At 44.0% G+C, this 22131-nt stretch overlaps 4 non-coding genes across 4 annotated transcripts; all 4 read right to left on the reverse strand.

Annotated features, from left to right (window-relative positions):
• Positions 1-16531: 16531 nt before the first annotated feature.
• On the reverse strand, positions 16532-16613 carry TRNAT-AGU (transfer RNA threonine (anticodon AGU)). The gene has a single exon. It is a non-coding gene; the product is annotated as a tRNA-Thr (tRNA).
• Positions 16614-18253: 1640 nt separating this feature from the next.
• TRNAS-AGA (transfer RNA leucine (anticodon UAA)) lies at positions 18254-18335 on the reverse strand. Its single transcript has one exon. It is a non-coding gene; the product is annotated as a tRNA-Ser (tRNA).
• Positions 18336-18404: 69 nt separating this feature from the next.
• TRNAS-UGA (transfer RNA serine (anticodon UGA)) lies at positions 18405-18486 on the reverse strand. Its single transcript has one exon. It is a non-coding gene; the product is annotated as a tRNA-Ser (tRNA).
• A 69-nt stretch (positions 18487-18555) lies between these two features.
• On the reverse strand, positions 18556-18636 carry TRNAS-AGA (transfer RNA serine (anticodon AGA)). Its single transcript has one exon. It is a non-coding gene; the product is annotated as a tRNA-Ser (tRNA).
• Between the last annotated feature and the right edge of the window lie 3495 nt (positions 18637-22131).

The raw sequence follows: 22131 nt of genomic DNA on the forward strand, positions 1-22131 counted from the left end.
CGCCTCTGCTAAAACTGCTAGTAACTACTCACTGAACGATATCTTGATGGTTGGACCTACGGTGCAAGAAGACTTGTATTCTATCATCTTGAGATTTAGAACACACAAGTATGCCTTCACTGCAGATGTTACAAAAATGTACAGGCAAATTCTAGTTCATCCTGATGACCAAGATCTGCAACGTATTGTTTGGCGTTCATCTCCGAATGAACCTATCCAGATTTATCGACTTTCCACTGTAACTTATGGTACCTCAGCAGCGCCTTTTTTAGCCACAAGATGCCTGGTACAACTGGCCAACGATGGTGCACTGCAATACCCAAGAGCGTCGGAGACATTACGAAGAGACGTCTATGTTGATGATGTTCTGAGTGGAGCAGATGCCATTGGAGATGCACTCAGTCTGCAACAAGAGCTGATCGAACTACTCAGTAGCGCAGACTTTCCTCTTCGTAAATGGTGTGCTAATCATCCCACTCTTTTAGAGCACATACCTCTTGAGCACCAAGAATCACAACTGCCCTGGAGTCTGGATGACAAGGAAGAGGGTACCATTAAGGCCTCGGGACTACTGTGGCATCCTCTAAAGGACATCTTCCAGTTTGTAGCTACCAGTCACACCCAGAAGACCACAACCTGGACAAAACGTAGTGTGTTATCCTGCATTTCATCCATTTTTGATCCTTTGGGACTCTTAGGTCCAGTAATAATAAAATGTAAAATTTTCTTGCAACACTTATGGCAAGCGAAAGTGGACTGGGATCAGAGTTTGCCTCCTGAGCTATTAACTACTTGGGAACAGTTCCATGCATATTTGCCATCACTCAACGACATTCGCATCCCTCGAAGCGTGACGGGAGACGGAGAAATTAAACAATATGAGTTACACGGATTCTCTGATGCTTCAGAAAGGGCCTTTGGAGCATCTGTTTACCTACGGAGTATAGATATCAAGGATAATGTAACAGTAGTGCTGTTAAGCTCCAAATCCAGAGTAGCACCACTGAAACAGATTTACCTCCCTAGACTTGAACTATGTGGTGCATTACTCCTTGTAAAATTAATGGATAAGGTTAAGACTTCACTTAACCTAAAAATTGAACAATACTACTATTGGACTGATACTACCATAGTACTAGCTTGGCTTGCAGGAGAGCCCGCATCTTGGAAAACGTTTGTTGGTAACCGAGAGTCTGAGATACAACAACTTTCATCTGTAGAACAATGGAACCATGTGACGTCACAGGACAATCCAGCTGACATCATTTCGAGAGGGATTGAACCACATCTTCTCCAAGACAATCTGTTATGGTGGGTGGGACCATCCTGGTTCTACCAGCCACCGTCAACCTGGCCTGCCAGCGACATGAAGAAAACTTCCGAACTCACTGATGTACCAGAGCAACGGAAACCAGCTGTTTGCTTACTTGTTGTCAGTAATTTCCTTGAAGATTTAGTCCAACGCTTTTCTTCTTGGACACGGCTGGTGAGAGTCATGGCCTTCATACTGAGATACATGAACAACCTCAGGCTTGCTGCTTCAAGGAGACAGGTGGGAAGTCTGACTGTAGTAGAACTTCAAGAGGCATCACACAGGATCATTCGTACTGCCCAAGAACGAGAATATGGTAAGGAGCTTCAAGATCTGCGACTTGGCAGACCGATCGCAAAGGACAGCAAGTTGAAGTCTCTTCATCCCTTTGTAGATGCAAACCAGATGCTTAGGGTGAGCGGCAGATTGGAACAATCTCAAGCTCCGTACAGCCAGAAACATCCCATCATCCTACCACCTAATCATCCTGTGACCAGGTTGTTAGTAATGTGCGAGCACATGCGACTTCTGCATGCTGGACCCTAACTTTTGCTTGTAATCATTAGACAACAATATTGGATACCTAATGGTAAGTCTGTCATTAGGCACATAACACACAAGTGTCTCCCTTGCTACAAGTTGAAGGCAAGTACATCAACTCAACTCATGGGCCAGCTCCCACACCACAGGGTAGAACCCAACAGACCATTTTTGAACTGCGGAGTTGACTATGGGGGTCCACTTTACATTAAGCAAGGGACCCGTAAGAGCAAAACAAAGCTAAAATGTTATATTGCTCTATTCATCTGCATGGCTACCAAGGCGATCCATCTTGAACTTGTCTCTGACCTGTCTACTGATGCGTTCCTAGCTGCTCTGTGTAGATTTATATCGCGTCGGGGTATCTGCCAGAATATCTACAGCGACAATGGAAGTACATTCGTGGGAGCAAGAAACGAGCTGCGGGGCTTCACACCCTGTTCAGATCTCAAGTACATCAGAGGAAGGTGGATGACTTCGCATCTCAATGTGGAATACAGTGGCATTTTATTCCATCGCATGCCCCTCATTTTGGTGGGCTGTGGGAGGCTGGCATAAAGTCTACTAAGTCCCATTTGAAGAAGGTTGCAGGAAATCTTGTACTGATTTCTGAAGAAGTGTCCACGTTGTTAGTCCAGATTGAGGCATGCCTGAATTCGAGAACAATAACTAAATTGTCTGATAGTCCTGATGACTATTCATTCCTGACTCCCGGTCACTTCCTGATTGGAGAACCTCTCACAACCATCCCAGAGCCAGATTTACTTGCAGTTTCAGATTCTCGTCTGTCCAGGTGGCAACTACTTCAGCGTTGCAGGCAGTACTTCTGGAAGCGGTGGTCAAGGGACTATCTATGTCAACTCCAGCAGCGGACTAAGTGGTCAGCAGGAAGGGTCAACCTTCAACCCGGAACTCTAGTTCTTCTCAAGGAAGACAACTTGCCACCTCTCGTGTTGCAGACAGGGATCGTGGTAGATACGCACGGAGGTGCTGACGGCTTCGTGCGAGTTGCAACTATTCGCACTCCCAAGGGGACCTTCAAACGCCCAGTTGCAAAACTTTGTGTCTTCCCAGAAGAGGTTGAAACTGTACATAGTGAAAAAATGTAATTAGTAAAAAGGTGTAATCTTTCATGTGCTAAACCTTTCCTATTTTTTCATTTGACTTTTTCAGTGTGAGTGCTAATTTTTATTGTTCATGTACCGGGAGGTACACCCCTACGCCGCACTTTTAAATCTTGCGCCAATAAAACCTCCTCTACAGGAGGAACGCTGGACTTAAAACTGGTCCAACTTGTAAATTTTCTCAGAACTTGTCACTACCGTAATTTTTATGGTGAAGTTTCCTGAACTGTGTGAAATTCTACTTGTTTTGTTTTTCGTTTTTCATAGAAGTGTGGACATTCTCTCACAGATGTCTCTGCTAAAAAACTATGATCATGCACCCTGGTGCGAAGTGAAGAAACTGTTTTGAAGAAATTTTTGTACTCATAAGTTTTTTCTTTAATAAATTTCGTTCATTCTTTTGTTGGTTGGCTATATTTATCTTTTCCTTCCGCCAGTTTTGAATTTAGCCAATCCAGAATTTCTGTAATTAATTTCCTACCAATCACAGGCTTCTTCTTCGATTTGGTGTGTAACTTTTAAATTCTCCAATAAAGTGAGAGGGCGTGGCTGTTTTATTCATGAAAGGTCTCGAACCTTCCCCGAGGGTTTATAAACTGCTGATTTCCACGTCTCTTGGCCATTTGATCAACAGCTATTTAAGTGTGTGGATGTGAAGCAGGAGGCGGGTGGTGCCTCTTTCATCAGGCAGCAGCTCTTCAGCAAGGTAATGGCCGTTTAACATCTTTATTTCTTCAGCAGTTTAACCCGCGGGGAAGGTCCGAAACCTTAATAATGTAACCTACTTTTCTAAACATGTAACTCTTTGCCGATTTATGTAAAAACTTCATAAAATCTGTAACTGTAATTCGGGGATAGAGAGTGACTTACCCTCTCGAGCTCCACTTCATTTTGGTTTGAGGTGACTAAGTTTTGGTAACTGATTTTCTTTTCTTCCTTAATATTTAAAAATTTTATACGGGTCACCTCCATAGTTTGGGAATAGCCCCTGTTTCATCGGCCTGGTGCCTGTTAGGTTTTAAGAAGCTACATAGAGGAGTGCAAGTGTTCGCCTCCGTTCATTTTGTTTTCGGTCCATTTATTTATCTGTTATTTCTTCTAATCGAAGGCCCTGTAGGTTAGGTACGAGATACCCCTGTTTCAATTTGTAAACGAGGCCATGGAAAGCCAGAAAGTGTAAGATATTTTTGGTGTTGCCTTGACTAGGCTTGAAAAACTGAGAGCGTGTATGCTCTTTACAAGTACTGTAAACGTGCCTCTAGGAGGCTTGACATGATAAATTAAGGAGCAAGCGCTCCAGGTATTTGGGGATTTCTGCCCTTTAAAAATTACGCTCCTCTGTAAAGTTTGATCTAGAAGGTCAAAAATTGTAAAACTAAGGGCTTGTAGCCGAAGTGTGTTAAAGATTCGAAATCTTGGATTTTTTTTCTAAATCTTGTTTTTAAATTACTATGTTATTGTTATCTCACTAAGTGAGAAATTGTTGCTTTTTGAAAATATAACCTTCCATTTCAGTTTAAATTCTTTCTTGATAAAGTAGATAGACCCAATCACCCCGGCACCTTCTTTCACCTCTGCTGATCCACCAAATCACGGTAACAGTTCTTAATAACATTTATGTTTGTAATTTATATATAAATTAGGTGGGCGGTATGTTGAACGCCATGTGTCTGTTTTTCCGTCAGGGGTCAGCATAATCAGACTGCTACAGCCCCAGTGGAAGGGGGGACAGAGTCACGCGCCTCACCGGCGTCAGTGAATTAGGAGACTTTGACTAGCGACGGTAACGACATTGTGTTTGGTGCGCTACATCATGGACCACCACGTCCTAATGCATATTTTGTACAGTGTAAATAGTTTTTGTGAATAAATTAAGTATGTAATGTACATTATGTTGGCCTTCCCTTTGCACTTAATGATGAAGTACATTTCGTGGACTGTGGGAAGAGTTAGAAACTCCATGAACGTCGGGATATCTCAGTAGCTGTTGCTACGCAGAAAATTCTCAAACTGAAGACACCATCCTACCTTTATAATGCATTTAAACCTATGGAGTCGGTACATAACAGAGATAATAGGTTTACAAAAACCACCCTTCAAATTCCCCTTCATCGTACCACTAAATTTAACAAATCCTTTGTTTGCACTGCATCACGTATCTTTAACGTCTTTAATCTTCACCGTTTCGCAAGTAACACTAACTGTACCCAACTAAAGCAGTTCTTAACATCTATCTTTCTGGAGGAGTACGCAAGAGGCTGAGATCAGGCATTCTTGTGTCGAACAATCAGGAATATGTATATTTCGAAGAAAATTGTTTCTCTGCTTTAGCTTTATATCCTTTAAACCCATGTAGTCCAAAATAACAGAAGGGCTTAATGATTTACTTTCTTATTATATAATGTATGTCTTAACCTTACTGGTTTTGGTATCTGTATTTTCATTTTTTTTTAAGTTTCTTGTTTAGTTTAATACCTTAATATTATAAAAATGTGGTTGCTGTTTTCATAAATCTGCATTGTATTATAAGAAGACGCTGCATAAAGGGACTTTTCAGTCTCAGTGGCATGTAAATCATGATCAATAAATTCAATTCAATTCAATTCGTTCAACATGAATAAACAACTCGAAAACGAGATCGAACAAGTGTTTCATATTGTCCATCTAATATGTAGAGAAAGCAGCGCTGCGGGCAGAACCTATTGGATTTCGAATCCAACTCCTTGACCACTGGGACGCCGCAGCTTCCTCGCAACGTGGCAATAAGGAAGGCGCAGTGTGTCATATAGCAGCATCTAATATGTAGGAAAACTAACGCTGCGGACAGGACAATAATCTGTGCGGGTAGAACACAATGGATTTCGAGTCCAACTCCTTAACCACTCGGACACCGCAGCTCTGTCCCTAGCTGGCAAAAAGAAAGGCCCGGTGTTTCATATTGTGACGTACCCACTCAACCCACAGATGTGTGACAAAATTATGGCGTGGCAGGTCAACTTAATAAATGATATATCACTGTTTCTCCATAAACTATATCCTATGGGCTCCAGCCTTCAAGCTTGCGGTTTGAAGACGATAGTTGATAATTAATAATAATAATAATAATAATAATAATAACAATAATAATAATAATAATAATAATAATAATAATTGTACCGACTGGTACTCTTATACGCCGCACATTTGAATTTTCCGTCGTAACGTACTCCTCTACAGGAGAAACTCTGAACTTTAAAATTGGATCAACTCATAAGTTTCTCACAAGATGTCACTACCGTAAATTTTGTGTTTACGAAGTTGTCAGTACTGTGCGGAGTTCAACTTGATTTGTTTTCTATTGATCAAGAAGTGTGGACATTCTCTGATAGATGTCTCTACAAAAAAAGCTATGACCATGCACCCTGGTGCGAAGTGGAACAACTATATTTGATGAAATTTTGTATTCATAAGTTTGTTCTTTACTAAATTTCGTTCTTTCATTTGTGGGTTGGCAATATAAATATTTTCTTTCCGCCAGTTTTGAACTTAGCCAATCCAGAATTTCTGTAATTATTTTTTGACCAATCGTGTCCTTCTTCTCCAATTTGGATGTGTAACCTTTAGCCAGCCAATAAACGACTGTGGGTGTGTCTTAATTATTCATGAAAGGTCTCGAACCTTCCCCGAGAGTATAAAAACTGCTGATTTTCCTGTCTCTCGGCCACTCGAACAACATCTAGCCTAGTGTATGGAAGTGTAGCAGGGGGCGGGTAGCGCCTCTTCCTTCGGGCAGCAGCTCATCACAAAGGTAATGGCCGTTTAACATCTTTATTTTGTTCCTAGCTCAGCAGTTTAACCCTCGGGGAAGGTCCAAAACCTTCATTATGTAACCTATCTTCATCATCATCATCATCATCATCATCATCACCATCATCTGTTTACCCTCCAGGTTCGGTTTTTCCCTCGGACTTAGCGAGGGATCCCACCTCTACCGCCTCAAGGGCAGTGTCCTGGAGCTTCAGACTCTTGGTCGGGGGATACAACTGGGAAGTATGACCAGTACCTCGCCCAGGCGGCCTCACCTGCTATTCTGAACAGGGGCCTTATGGAGGGATGGGAAGATTGGAAGGGATAGACAAGGAAGAGGGAAGGAAGCGGCCGTGGCCTTAAGTTAGGTTCCATCCCGGCATTCGCCTGGAGAAGAAGTGGGAAACCACGGAAAACCACTTCCAGGATGGCTGAGGTGGGAATCGAACCCACCTCTACTCAGTTGACCTCCCGAGGCTGAGTGGACCCCATTCCAGCCCTCGTACCACTTTTCAAATTTCGTGGCAGAGCCGGGAATCGAACCCGGGCCTCCGGGGGTGGCAGCTAATCACGCTAACCACTACACCACAGAGGCGGACAACCTATCTTCAAACATGTAAATTGCCGTCTCTCTTGTAAAACATATATCTTTAACTGTAAATCGGTGATAGAGAGTGCTTTACCCTCTCGAGTTCCCCTTCATTTTTGCCTTGAGGTGACTACGTTTTGGTAAATTTTTCTTCCTTAATGTATTAAATTTTCTAATACGAGTCACCTCCCTAGTTTGGGAATAGGACCCTTTGTCATCGGCCTAGTGCCTTTTAGGTTTTAAAATGTGTATTTGGGAGTGCTGATACACGCCTCCATTCTTTTGCGTTTAGGGCCATTTAAGTTAACCTGTTCATTTTCTATTTAGACCCAGTAGGCTGGGTACTAGATACCCCTGTTTCATTGTAAGTTGTGCCTTGATGGCAATCATGTGTAAAAGTCTGGTATTGCCTTTAATAGGCTTGAAAAATTGAGAGCGGGTCAGCTCTTTCTTGTGTTTGAAAAGTGCCTCTGGGAGGCTTGAGGTTAAAAGTTGGGAGCAAATGCTCCTTGAATGAAGGGGTTTTCTGCCCTTTGAACAAATGAGTTTACCTTGGTAAAGTTGGGCTAGTAGCTCAAGGATTGTGTAATTGGGGCTCGAAGCCAGAACTTGTAAAGACCCCGAAACTTGTGCTTTCGTTTGTAAAGTTATCATTGTAACTGTGTTTTTTTATTGTTATTTCATCTAGTGAAAATTTGTTAAATCTTGTTGTCTATTCAAAATATAACCTTTATTGAAATTTTAATTCATCTTTTGGCCTTGTAGTTAGACCCATTCCAGCCCACAACTTCTTTCACGTCTGCCTTCCACGCGTAACTCCGTAACAAGTGGTAGCAGAGCGTGGTAAATGGGTCTCAATTTAGCCCCTTTTGACGGCTAAACATTGTTTTTGCCCTGAACTCTAACAATTTTCTCCGTCGCTGGAACTTTCTTTCTTTTTTTCTAAATTTGTCAATGTTTTGTCATCATGTCCGGCCCTCGCGATGTTCTCCATCCCGGCTATTTGCGCAAGGAGGAATTAATTTGTGAATTAACCATTAGAAATGTTCAATCTGGAGGCACGGTTGCGGTAGATACCAACAAGGTTAAGGATTCCCTTGACTTGCCGATTACCATCCCAACCTTGGGAGAGAAAGAGATTGACAACGCTCTCTCCACGATCACTGACACAATACTACTGAGCTAGCATCTGTAGTTAGTTTTTTGAAGTGGGTGATCCATCTCCAAATCAACTTACACGTGTACAGGCTAGACTGTTCCATTTTTACAACAGAGTTAGTGATCTATTGTCTCTTAAGTTAAGTGACATTCAGGGGAATGGAGGCTAGTGCTCTTATTGAACAACTTTCTAAAATGTCTACTAAGGTTTTAGTCAATTGTTATCGGGATCTGTTACTCCCAAAACCGACCAGCCCACGGTGGTAAAAATTTAAGTGAGGAGGATTCCTCCAAGAGGGAAGAAAGTAGGAAATCCGTAGGAATCCAACAGACATCTGCCCCATTAGAAACCGAGTCTGGTCGTCGTACATCCATCCCTCCATTTGTGTTGAATAATGTACCCTCTGCTTCTCCACCCCATAGGCCGTTACCTACTATGTCACCCGGGTTTAGTAGTTTGCCTCATCCTCTAGCGATGTTGCTTAGAGGTATTTCCTAGTTTTCCGTTAATTCCACCAGTGATGTAATTCCATTTCTAAGATTTTTGGTCGAGTTTCAGGATCATGCTCTTGTGTTTTCGCTTTCCCCGTGTCAGATTCTTCAGATTATTTATCCCTATGCCATCGGTGTCCTTTCAGACAAAATAGTGAGAGCCATAGCTGATCAATCCTCTATAGAAGACTTCCGTGCACACCTTCTGGCAAAAAAATTCCGGCTAGGGCAAGGTCCTCTCTAATACAGAAGTATTATTACAGAGTACAGCGTCTGGATGAAAATCTTCCCGACTTCATCCAAGATATTAAGTTCTATACTAGGGTATTTGCTCTTCATTTCCCAGAAGATCAAATTGTTCAAGCCATTGTGGAAGGAATTTCACCATCCTATAGGTCGCACTTGTGTTTTGCGTCGCGTCCGCAAACTTTTTCCGAATTAGAAGCTATGGCTGTCTCAGCCGGGGGAGTTAGATATGCTGACACACTACGTGTCGCGAGGGAGTCCCCTCCTTCTTCAAGTAATCTTCGGCCTCCACCTCGCCGAACCATCGCAACCCGCAAATGTTATGCTTGTGGCTCTGCAGATCATCTCCGGAACAAGTGCCCTTTGATCAAATCCAACGGGGCAAAGAATGGAGCAGGGTCATCAAGAGGCTGCTTTAAATGCGGCTCGTTTTCTCATATAGCTAAGAATTGCCCTAATACTAATAACACCCGCTCCTGCTCAACTTCTGGTGCAACCTCCACCAACGCAAATAATCAAAAGTGCCTAGTGACATCGGCTGAGTCTGCGTGCTCACCTTCTTCAGGCTCAGCCCCTATTAAACCCGACGAAAGTTCAGGGAAAAGTCAGGGCTCTTCTAATTTATCATTCGAAGGTCACAAAGAATGTCTTAAGATTGCGGCGGAGACCCCCGCACTGGTAACTTTTCTGCAAATTGAGTTGAATGATGTACCGATTACTGCCCTATTAGACTCTGGGAGTGTGTGTTCCATTATTCCGGCTGAATGGTATTCCAAATTACAGTCTGTCTGTAAATTTTCTGATTATTGTTCGTCCTCGGTTCAATGCGTTTCGGCTAACTCTTCTCCATTAGAAATTTTAGGTTCCCTGTATGCCAAAATTCGCATTTTGGAATTCACTTGGAAAATTAAACTGTTTGTGGCTAAGCACTTCTCTTGCCCCATTATACTAGGAGCGGACTTCATGTCGCATACGAGTCTAGTGCTCAACATTCAGAGCAAGTCGTGCACTTTCAAATTTGCAGATAATTGTAAAATTCCTTTGTTAAAATGTAATTCTGTCATGTTCATCTGTTTCGCCTACCCAGGATGAGATGTTGTTAGACCTCAGACATCTACCTGAGGAGCAGGCTGAGAGTAATCGTAAGCTGTCAGTCGTTTCCAGATGTTTTTTCTGATACTCTTGGTGTTACTGAACTTATTGAATACAAGATTGAGGTTACGGATTCGATTCCCGTTAGATTTCCACCTTATAGGTTATCTCCACCCAAAATGAAGGCTCTGAAGGAGATCATAGATCAGATGCTGAAAGATGGTCTAATTCGGCCCTCTAAGTCTGCATATTCATCGCCTATTTTCTTAGTCCCGAAACCCCAAGGTGGCTTCAGGCCTGTGATTGACTACAGGGTTTTAAATCGAAGGTGGTGTTACAATCTGTGCCGATTCCCGACCTTCACTCTTGTTTTTCATGGTTTCGAAAAGCTAAGTTCTTCGCCATCTTAGACCTCACTCAGGCTTATAATCAGATACCACTAGCAGAGGAATCTTAACACCTTACAGCGTTTGCCACGGATTGGAAATTGTATGAGTACAACCGCGTGCCTTTTGGTCTCCCCACGGGAGCAGCTGTGCTTACGAGACTGCTAGACAGGGTCTTCTCCGACATCAAATTTGAGTACCTATACCATTATCTTCATGATGTATTTTCTGAGACTTTTGAAGAACATCTAGAACATCTGAAAGAGGTCCTGAGTCGCCTTCGTAAGGCTTTCGCTAAGCCTTCCATGTCATTTCTAGGGCATACTGAGTCGCCCGATGGTGTCGCAGTAGATCATTCTAGAACACAGGCCATCCGTGATTTCAAACCTCCCAAGGACATCAAAGGAATTGCCAGATTCATTGGCATGGTGAATTTCTTCAGGAAATTTATTCCTTTCTTCGCTAATAGAGCGGCGCCCTTGAACTTACTACGTAGGAAAGGCGTCAAATTTGAGTGGGGGCCTTCTCAGCAAGCCGCTTTCGAAGACCTCAAATTAGCGCTTTGTAACGCCCCTGTCCTTGCTATGCCTGATTTCTCGAAGAAATTCATCGTCCAAACCGACGCGTCGTCCTTGGCGGTGGCTGCAGTCCTTCTTCAAGAGACTGAACTCGGAAGGCGACCCATCGCCTATGCATCTAGGATACTATCGGCTCAAGAATCCAAGTATTCCATTTATGAACTTGAAGGTTTGGCAGTCTTATTTGCGCTAGAAAAGTTCCGCCTCTATCTGGAACATATCAAGTTCGACTTACAGACTGATAACCAAGACTTAAGCTGGGTCTTAGCTAGGCCGCGTCGTACTGGTCGCATAGCCCGCTGGGCTATCAGGATTTCTGCCTTCCTGTTTGATGTTAGGCATATAAGAGAATCCGAAAATGTTGTGGCGGACGGACTAAGCCGTATGTTTTCCAATAATGTGGATACCTCTGAACAGGAAGACAGTGCTTCTCTTCCCGAGTCCATACCTCCTGGTGTGAATGCCATTCTAACTGATGCCCCCATGTTGTTTACGGATATTGAAAAATATCAGCGTGAAGATCCAGTGCTGGCTCCCGTTATGGAAACCCTTTCTTCTGGGGAACATGTCGTCCCTTCTGTGTTGAGGAATGGGGTATTATGTTGCCCGTCGAGGCATGATCAGAAGATTCCTACTGTTCTTGTACCTATGATCTTCAATTACTTCCATGAGACCCCATTAGGGGGACATTTAGGCATCTTCAAAACTCGAGTAAAGATCCGAGAGGTGTTCATTTGGAAAGGTATGGACGGTGAAATTCGGGAATTGGTAAAATCTTGTAAATCTTGTTTACTTAGTAAACCCACCATGTCCACTAAACTAGGGCTATTATCTTCTCATCAAGCGTCGCGCCCCATGGAACGCCTCTACATCGACTACGTAGGACCCTTCCCCCAATCAAAGGGGAACGCCAATAAATTCATTCTTGTGTATGTAGATGGTTTCACAAGATTTTCCTTGTTATTTCCGACTAAGGTGGCTACCGCTCAGTCCACCATTTCGTGTTTAAATTCCATTTTTGCTTCTTTTGGTCCGTGTCAATATATTGTTTCTGACAATGCGAAAGCTTTTACCTCTAATCTCTTCCGTAAATTCTGTTTTTTGATTTATCCATCTTACATGTAACTACCTCAGCGTATTATCCTCAACCATCTCTGGCTGAACGGGTCAATCGTGTTCTGAGGTCGGCTCTTATTGCCTACCATCATGACTATCACTCCAGGTTGGACACATCCCTGCATAGGTTAGCCTTCGCTTTGAATTCGGCGGTTTATGAATCTCATAAGTTTACTCCGGCTTCCTCGATGTTTAAGTTTGTACCCAACACGCCGCTCTCTAACCTGTGGTCTCTTAGTGATATTCTACCTGAGACAATAGATCCAGATAATATTAGAGATCTTTGGAAGAAGGCTAAGGCCAATCTTAAAGTTTCTCATGAGAAGGTTAGGGAAAGATATGATCGTGGACGGAGGCCCACCAATTTAAATGTAGAAGACCAGGTAATGATTAAGAACTTTGTTCCCACGGGCAAGCTTGCCCCCAGATTTTATGGGCCGTGTATCATTTTAGATTTTCTAACTCCAGTAACTTTACTAGTGAGTAATCCAGCCACCGAGAGGATCTTTAGGCTTCACCTATCTCAGGTGAAACCTGTGTAATATCCTTGCTAACTTAGTGTTTGACATTTTGTAAGACCCCTGAAGGTTATAGTTTTGTTTTATTTTAAGGCCTTCTGCCCTTGGATTACGTTCCTTGTGTCTATGTGTTAATTGTACGATCTTCCCCTCTGATCATTCTGCTGTCCTTTCCCCGCGGCCATTACCAAGCTCCCGTATCCTGCTAAAACCATATCAGTGGCAAAAAGAAGAATTTTCCACGCTACTGGCCCCTCTGCCTCTCCAACAAAGATCGTACCCTTAAATCAGATCTCAACAACAATTCTGCCGCCGAGATCTTACTGTTTCAGTGCCCCTCAGCCGTTCGTCGCCTTACCGCCACCGTGGTGGGGTAAGGGCCCACTCCACTTCCGTGATGTCCTTCTGTGTACGGCGCGCCGGAGTCTATCTCCCGGCACAGGCTGAAGTGCGGCGCACCGCAAGCTGATCTGGGGACTGTAAACAAACTTTGCATCTGCGGCGTCCTTCACCACGACTACCCCTCTCATAGTAGCGGGAGAGGTGTATCTCAGGGTACTTGAGGGGTCCGGGCGACCTCGACAGAACTTTGGCAGCGGCGACTGGTCTTGCCGTCAAAATTAATCGGCAGCTAATGTACTTCAACAGTTACATGGACACTCTATATCTGCATTTAGTACATTTTTGCTTCAAATCAATCTTTGGTGGACTTAGAAAAATATTACTTCCATGAATTGATGTTTTGTTTCGCAATTCTACAACAACAAAGAAACTCTAAAGCTGGACTTAAATTAGTCCCACCCATCTATATCACACAACTTAAGAGACCTCCGACTACTGAAAAATTGTATTTTCTCTTCTAAATTCTTCTTCAATTAATCAGCGACAGCTTGACTTTTGCTTTGGAAAATAACTTTATCCAACATTCTTCTGTATCAACACTTGGCAGGACTTTTAGGGGGGGGGGGGGAGGTCTGTACCGGTTGGTACACTTATAAGCCACATATTTGAATGTTCCGCTTTAAATTACCTCTCTACTGGGGAAAACCTGAACTTTAACAACTGAACTAACTCTACTGTTTATCAGAAGATGTCACTGTGGGTTCTTGATTTGCTTTTGTTTTTCATTGATCAAGAAGTGTGGACATTCTTTAACAGACGTCTCCACGAAAAACTATGATAATGCGCTCTGGTGTAAAGGAATGAACCTTCTTGGAGAAATTTTGTATTCATAAGTTTTCTCTTTACTAAATTTTGTTCTGTCATTTGTGGGTTGGCAATATTAATCCTTTATTTCCGCCTGTTTTGAATGTAGCCAATCAGGAATTTCTGCAATTAATTTTCGGCCAATCGGGGCTTTCTTCTTCAATTTTGTATGTAACTGTGTACTGTAGCCAATAAAAGTTTTAGTGCGGGTTGTTATCATTCATGAATGTCTCGAACTTTCCACGAGGGTATAAAAACTGCTGATTTACTTGTCTCCGGGCCACTCGTATAACATCTTTCTCAGTGTGTGAATATGTAGCAGGGGGCGGGAAGCACCACGTTCTTGAGGCAGCAGCTCTTCAACAAGGAAATGGCCTTTTAACATCTTAATTTCTTGCTAGCTCAGCAGTTCAACTCGCGGGGAAGGTTCGAATCCTTTAACATGTAACCTATATCTTTAAATATGTAAGCCTTTTCAATTTTTGTAAAAACTTCACATAACTTGAACTGTAATTCGGGGATAGAGAGTGCTTTACCCTCTCGAGCTCCTCTTCATTTTGAAGTTGAGGTGACTACGTTTTCATAACCGTTTCTTCTCTTCCTTAAGGTATTAAAGTTTTCTCATCCGAGTCACCTCCCTAGCTTGGGATTAGCCCCTGTGTAATCGGCCTAGCGCCACTTAGGTTTTAAAATGTGTATTTAGGAGTGCTAATTCACGCCTCCATTCCTTTTGCGTTTTGGGCCGTTGTTATTAACCTAATATTTTTCCATTAAGGCCCAGTAGCTTGGCTAAGAGATACCCCTGTTTAAATTTGTAAGTCGTGCCTGTATGGCAAGTGATTGTAAAAGCTGAGGCTGCCCGCAAGGGGCGTGAGTAACTGTGAGCCGGTTTGCTCTTTCATTATTTGATCTCTGAGTGCCCCTTGGAGGCTTAACATGGTAATTAGGAGCAAGTGCTCCTTGGTATGATGGGGTTTTCTGCCCCTTAGTTCAAATTTGTACCTTGGTAAAATTGGGCCAATAGCTCAAGGATTGTGAAAGCGGGGCTCGAAGCCCAAAACTTGTAAAAAAAAAAAAAAATTCCCTGTACTGGTAAAATTATACTTGTACCTGCCTTTCATTGTTATTTTACGTAGTGGAAAATTGTTTTCTTGGTCTTGGACCGGATAGTTGGTTATTGTTTGACTCGCTGGTTTTTGTTGAAGTCTAAAGCTCTTTGTTAAATCTTGTTAAGTTTTGAAATTTTAAAAATATAACCTTTATTGTAATTTTAAATTCATCTTTTGGCCTTGTAGTTAGACCCATTCTAGCCCGCACCTTCTTTCACCTCTGCCTTCCACGGATAACTCCGTAACAGTAACAACTAATATACATAACAATTTAAGCTGCGTACAGGACTCAAACCTGTGTGGTTAGCACCCACTATTTTCAAGTCCACTCGGACACAGCAGCTCTTATTCCCATAGGCATTAAGAAAGGAATATGTGTCCCATTGCGACATCTAATATGTTGAAAGCTAACGCTGCGAACAAAACTCGAACCTGTGCGGGTAGAGCCCATTACGCACTCGGGCACCGCAGCTTCTTTGCAACGTCGCAATAAGAAAGGCGCAAAGTCTCGTATAGCAACATCTAATATGTAGAAAGAGTAACGTTGGCCTCTGTGGTGTAGTGGTTAGAGTGATTAACTGCCACTCCCGGAGAACCGGGTTCAATTCCCCGCTCTGCAAAAAATTTGAAAAGCGGTACGACGGCTGGAACTTGGTGCACTTAACCTCGGTAGGTCAACTGAGTCCGTGATTTCCCACTTCTCCTCCAGGCAAATGCGGGGTTGGTACCTAACTTACAGCAAAGAAAATCTGCAAGTTATAATCCCAGAAGAAATATAGTTTATGATCAATAGAAATGTATTTGAATTGTGATTTTAAGAAACATAATATATCATAATCATTTAATAGTATCATTATGTATGCTACATCATAACATAACAAACAACCGATCTTTGGCGGGTTGGGGATGCAGGACGACAGATCGTACAAATTGGTCTTACGGCTCGGAAAGCAGGTATGGTGTGTGTGACTCAGAAGCAAGGCGACACAAGTAGAGAGAGATACAGACACTAGATGACGTGTAAGAGCAGAACGGGGAGATAGAAGTGTAGTGCACGTCACTAATCGTTGCCTACGAGGTATAACCTAGACAACGCACTAGAAAAACACTTGAAACCGCTAGCTAGTGGTGTCGGAGCTGTCATCTGTTCCCTCGCGATTGGCAGCTAAAACTGATCGCTCAGCCTTAACCACTCGGACACCGCAGCTCTTTTACTCTAGGCAACAATAAGGGAGGTCCGCTGCGTCATATTGCAACATCCATTATGTGGAAAAACTAACGCTGTGGACAGGACTCGAACCTGTGCGGCTAGCACCCATTCGATTACTAGTCCACCTCCTTAACCACTCGGACACCGCAGCTCTCCCGCCAAACAGCAATAAGAAAGGCCCAGTGTGTCATACTGTATCATCAAATATGTAGAAACATTAACGCTGCGGATATGACACGAACCTATGGGTGTAGAACCCATTGGATTTCTAGTCCAACTCCTTAACAAATCGGACACCGCAGCTCTGTTCCTAGTTGGCAATAAGAAAGGTCCAGTGTGTCATACTGCATAACCCAATTTGTACAAATGCTAACGCAGCGGACAGGACTGGTAACTGAGCGGGTAGAACCATTCAATTTCTAGTCCAAATCCTTAACCACTCGGACTGCGCAGCCCTGTCCCTAGCTGGCAAAAACTAAGGCCCATTGTTTCATAATGCCACATCTAATATGTAGAAAAAGCAGCGCTGCGGTTGAACCTATTCAATTTCCAATCCAAGTCCTTAACCACTGGGACACTGCAGCACTTAATCCAGCCCGTAATGAGAAAGGCCCAGTGCGTCATACTGTAACAACGCTGCGGACAGGATTCGAACCTGCCCGGGTAGAACCCATTGGGTTGCAAGTCCAAGTCCTTAACACTCGCATACCGCAGCTCTTACACATACCTGCAATAAGAAAGGCATATGTGTCCCATTCCGGCATCTAATATGTAGAAAGCTAACGCTGCGAACAAGACTCGAACCTGTGCGGGTAGAACCCATTAGGTTTCTAATCCAACACTTTAACAACTCGAAAACCGCGGCCTTTTTGTAACGTGACAATAAGAAATGCCGCCTCTGTGGTGTAGTGGTTAGCGTGATTAGCTGCCACCCCCGGAGGACCGGGTTCGATTCCCGGCTCAGCCACGAAATTTGAAAAGTGGTACGAGGGCTGGAACGGGGTCCACTCAGCCTCGGGAGGTCAACTGATTCCGTGATTTCCCACTTCTCCTCCAGCCCTTGTACCAGTTTTCGAATTTTGTGGCAGAGTCGGGAATTGAACTGGGGCATCCGGGGGTGGCAGTCAATCACACTAACCACTACACCACAGAGGCGGACTTCATCGTTTTATTATCCTAAAAACCCTCAGGTAGAGGAGATATCACTCGATTCCCGTGACGTGGTAAACCTGTCACTTCCCGCTTTAAATGCTGTTAAGGTGGCATGGTACTTCCCAAAACAAAATTCTTGTCTCTCTTTCCTTCTCCAACACATCTTCATTTTCACTCATACATGGTCACACCCTTCCTAGGGAACCACCTCGATACTCCCGCGTTTTATATAGCTTCGCGCCCATATACTCGGAGTCATGTTGCGAAAAATTACAATTGCGTCAAATATTGCATATCAAGTCATGAACAGTACGGTTCAATATGTAGAAAAAGTAACGCTGCGGACAGTAATCGACCATGTGCGGGTGGAACCCATTGGATTTTAAGTCCAACACCTTAACCACTCCGGACACCACAGCTTTGCGGTTGTTGACAATAAGAAAAGCCCGGTGTGTCACCTTGCAACATCTAATGTGTAGAAATACTAACGCTATGGACAGGATTCTAACTTGTGTGGGTAGAATCCATTGGATTTCATGTCCAACTCCTTAACCACTCAGACACCGCAGCTCTGCCCTAGTTATTAATAAGAAAAGCCCGGAGTGGCACATTGCAACATCTAATGTGTAGAAATCGTAACGCTGCGGACAGGATTTGAACCTGTGTGGGTAGAACCCATTGGATTTCTAGTCCAACTCCTTAACCACTCGGACACCGCAGTTCTGTGTTAGTTAATGATAAGAAAGGCCCATTTTGTCACATTGCAACATATAGTATGTAGGTTAAGGAACGCCGCGGACAGGAGTCGAACCTGTGCGGGTAGAACCCATTGAATTTCAAGTCAAACTCCTTAACCACTCGAACACCGCAGCTCTGCTTTAGTTGACAATAAGAAAGGCCCAGTATATCACATTGCAACATCTAATATGTAGATAAAGAGACGGTGCCGACAGGATTCGAACCTGTGCGGGTTGAACCCATTCTATTTCTAGTCCAACTCCTTATCACTCGGATACCGCACCTCTGTCCTTAGCTGACAGTAAGAAAGGCCCAGTATGCCCTTACAATTAGTCCCACTACGTCCCTGAGAAATCAGTCAATTATTTTGCATCTGATCACAAAATATTATGCTGGGATTATTTTCAGAATAGAAAGTCTTTGTCCTCCTCTCTGGTATAGTGGTTGGTGTGATTAGCTGGCATTCTCGGGGGCCAACGTTCGTTTCTCGGTTCTGCAACGAAATTTGGGAAGTGTTAACGCGGAATGGAACGTAGTCCACTCAGCCTCAGGATTTGACCTGTGTAGAGGACGGTTCGATTATCACCTCAGCCATTCACGAGGTACTTTACCACGTCTTTCCAGGTAAATGCTGGGATGGTACCTAACTTACGGCCACGGCCCCTTCATTCCCTCTTCCTCTTCCCATCCCCAAACAAGGCCCCCGTTCAGCATACCAGGTGAGGCCGCCTGGGCGAGGTACTAGTACTTTTCCCCAGTTGTATCCCAACCCAATGTCTCACGCTTCGGAACACTGTCCTTGAGGCAGTAGAGGTGTGATCCATCGCTGGGCCCAAACGAAAAGCAACGCTGAACTGTAACTTGATTTAAAATATACCGTGTTTTTCTTTGCCATGCTTGGAGCTTGGATTTTGCTCCATGCACATCCCCGCCTCGGTCTTGAAGAATATCTCCTTTTCACGTGAGGTAATTGATTCGCCATAACTGGCTCAGTCGGCGAGTCTGACTGACTGACGTTGAATAAGGTTTCGTTTGAGACGTGTGAGTAACGTGCTGTTTGTCAAACACTTCACCTTGTACTGTGCACAGTAAATCACATGATGATATACAATGAAGTATTCTGAAATCTCCAACTGCCTGTAACATTGGAGTATAAAATGGGTGTAATTCTTCAGGGGATACCATCTTTGGTTCATTGTATTTCGACATCTTCCTCCTCCCTAAAGTGTATCACAAACTCGTGATGATAACAGCTGTTTTTCTTTCTTTCTTTCTCCTTTCTTAATCTGTTTACCCTCCAGGGTCGGCTTTTCCCACGCACTCTGCGAGGGATCCCATCTCTACCGCCTCAAGGGCAGTGTCCTGGAGCGCGATACTTTGGATCGGGGAATACAACGGGGAGAAGGACCAGTACCTCGCCCAGGCGCTCTCACCTGCTATGCTGAAAAGGCGTCTTATGGGGGAAATATTGGAATATTGGAAAGGATAGACAAGAGGAAGTTAATATACCTCCAGAATGTGTGGGAAACCACAGAAAACCATATCAAGGAGGATGAGGTCAGAATAGAACCCCCATCTACTCAGTTGACCTCCTAAGGCTGACAAGGGGATGTCGCCGTGTGGTTTTCTAGAAAATGGTTCAAATTTTGAGGATTTTCCCTTCGTTAAATAATATTTTAGCCCTGTTCGAGAGTTCTTGCCAATGGCCCTTGTTTTGTGCAAAATTTAACGTTTAAATCTATCCTCAAAATTTGGTAATGTTATTCCCACAGCTATTCTTCCCACATAGTCTATTGCGCATTGTCACTGGGAACTGAAGATTCGGAGTTCCGAGTATGCCCTTGATTTGTAATTCTATTTGAGAACAACATCTGTTTTTCGCGTGAAGTTATGAAATCAAAGTGTTATTCTTGTTTCAAATGTGTTCGTTGTCGCGAAATGCTTTGTTTACAATGTTTCCATGAAGAATACCACACAAATTAGTGTAATAATGAGTCAAGTGTCCGCCTCTGTGATGTGATTAGCTGCCACCCCGGAGGTCCGGGTTCGATTCCCGGCTCTGCGACGAAATTTGATAAGTGGTACGAGAGCTGAAATGGGGTCCACTCAGCCTCGGGAGGTCAACTCAGTAGAGGGGTGTTCGATTCTCATCTCAGTCATCCTGGAAGTGGTTTTCCGTGGTTTCCCACTTCTCCCTCTAGGGCATGGCCGCTTTCTTCCCACATCCTTTCCTATCCCTTGTAATAATCCCATCCCCCACAAGAACCCTTCTCACCATATTAGGTGAGGCCAGCCGCGCGAGGTACTGGTCCTCCTCCCCCGCTGTATCCCCCGACCCAATGTCGTAATCTCCAGGACACTGTTCTTGAGGCGGTGGGTGTGGGAGCCTTCGCTGAGTCCGTGGGAAAAACTAACCCTGGAGGGTGAACAGATTAAGGAGGAGAAGGTAAGAAAAATGTTATTCTTCTTCTTCTTCTTCTTCTTCTTCTACCGCTTTTCCCACAGCTGTGGGTTCGCGGTTGGGAAGTGTATCGCACAAGTGGATTTGGGCCTATTTTACGGACGGATGCCCTTCCTGATATTAACCCTATAGAGAGGGATGTTATCACTATTGCGTGTTACTGTGATGATTGGTGATGCAGTGTGTTGTCTGAATATGAAGAGGAAAGTGTTGGGTGAAAGCCGAACACCCAGTCCCCGAGCCAGAGGAATCAATCAAACGTGCTCAAAATCTCCAACCCGGTCGGAGTCAAAGGCTCCATCGCTGACCATTCATCCAACGAGTCGGATGATAAGAAAAATGAATATATGTACGCAAGGAAAAAGTCCCTTTGTTTGTTTGTTTCTTTGTTTCTTTCTTTGTTTCTTTCTTTCTTTCTTCCGCGAGGCCTTTCGGTTACGTTTCCTTGTATATGTCTTCCCGGTTACCAGGGTAAGTAATTACGACATTTCTTCTTCTTCTCCTTAATCTTCTTAATCTGTTTACCCTCCAGGGTCCCCTCGGACACAGCAAAGGTCCCACCTCTACCACCTCAAGGGCAGTGTCCTGGAGATTACGACATTGGGTCTGGGGATACAACGGGGAGGAGGACCAGTACCTCGCGCGGCTGGCCTCACCTAATATGGTGAACAGGGGTCTTGAGCGTGAGACTTTGGGTCGGGGATAAAACTGGGGAGGAGGACCAGTATCTCGCCCAGGCGGCCTCACCTGCTATGCTGAACAGGGGCCTTGCGGGGGTATGGGAAAATTGGAAGGGATAGACAGGGAAGAGGGAAGGAAGCGGCCGTGGCCTTGAGTTAGGTACGATGCTGGCATTTGCCTGGAGGAGAAGTGGGAAACCACGTAAAACCACTTCCAGGATGGCTGCGGTGGGAATCGAGCCCACCTCTATTCGGTTGACCTCCCGAGGCTGAGTGGACCACGTTCCAGCCCTCGTACCACTTTTCAAATTTTGTCGCAGAACCGGGAATCGAACTAGGACCTCCGGGGGTGGCAGCTAATCACGCTAACCACTACACCACAGATCCTCCGACATTTACGTAACAAAATATTTAAGGAACAAAGGCAATTGTGTCACTTGTTTCCGGTAATATTTGTTTATCTCTTCAAAATCACGTTCTTGAGATTAAGTGGAACATTGTTCAAAGGAGAGGAAAGCTGCTTAACATAGCTATTTAGCGGGCGGTTCCGCTGTCACAATACATCACCTCAAGGATGGTTCTAGCTAAACGATTGTCTGTACCAAGTATGGCACCAATAGTGTAGGCGGCGCCTTGCA

This window comes from Anabrus simplex, chromosome 3 (assembly GCF_040414725.1).
Source record: "Anabrus simplex isolate iqAnaSimp1 chromosome 3, ASM4041472v1, whole genome shotgun sequence".
NCBI classification, from domain to species: Eukaryota; Metazoa; Arthropoda; class Insecta; order Orthoptera; family Tettigoniidae; genus Anabrus; species Anabrus simplex.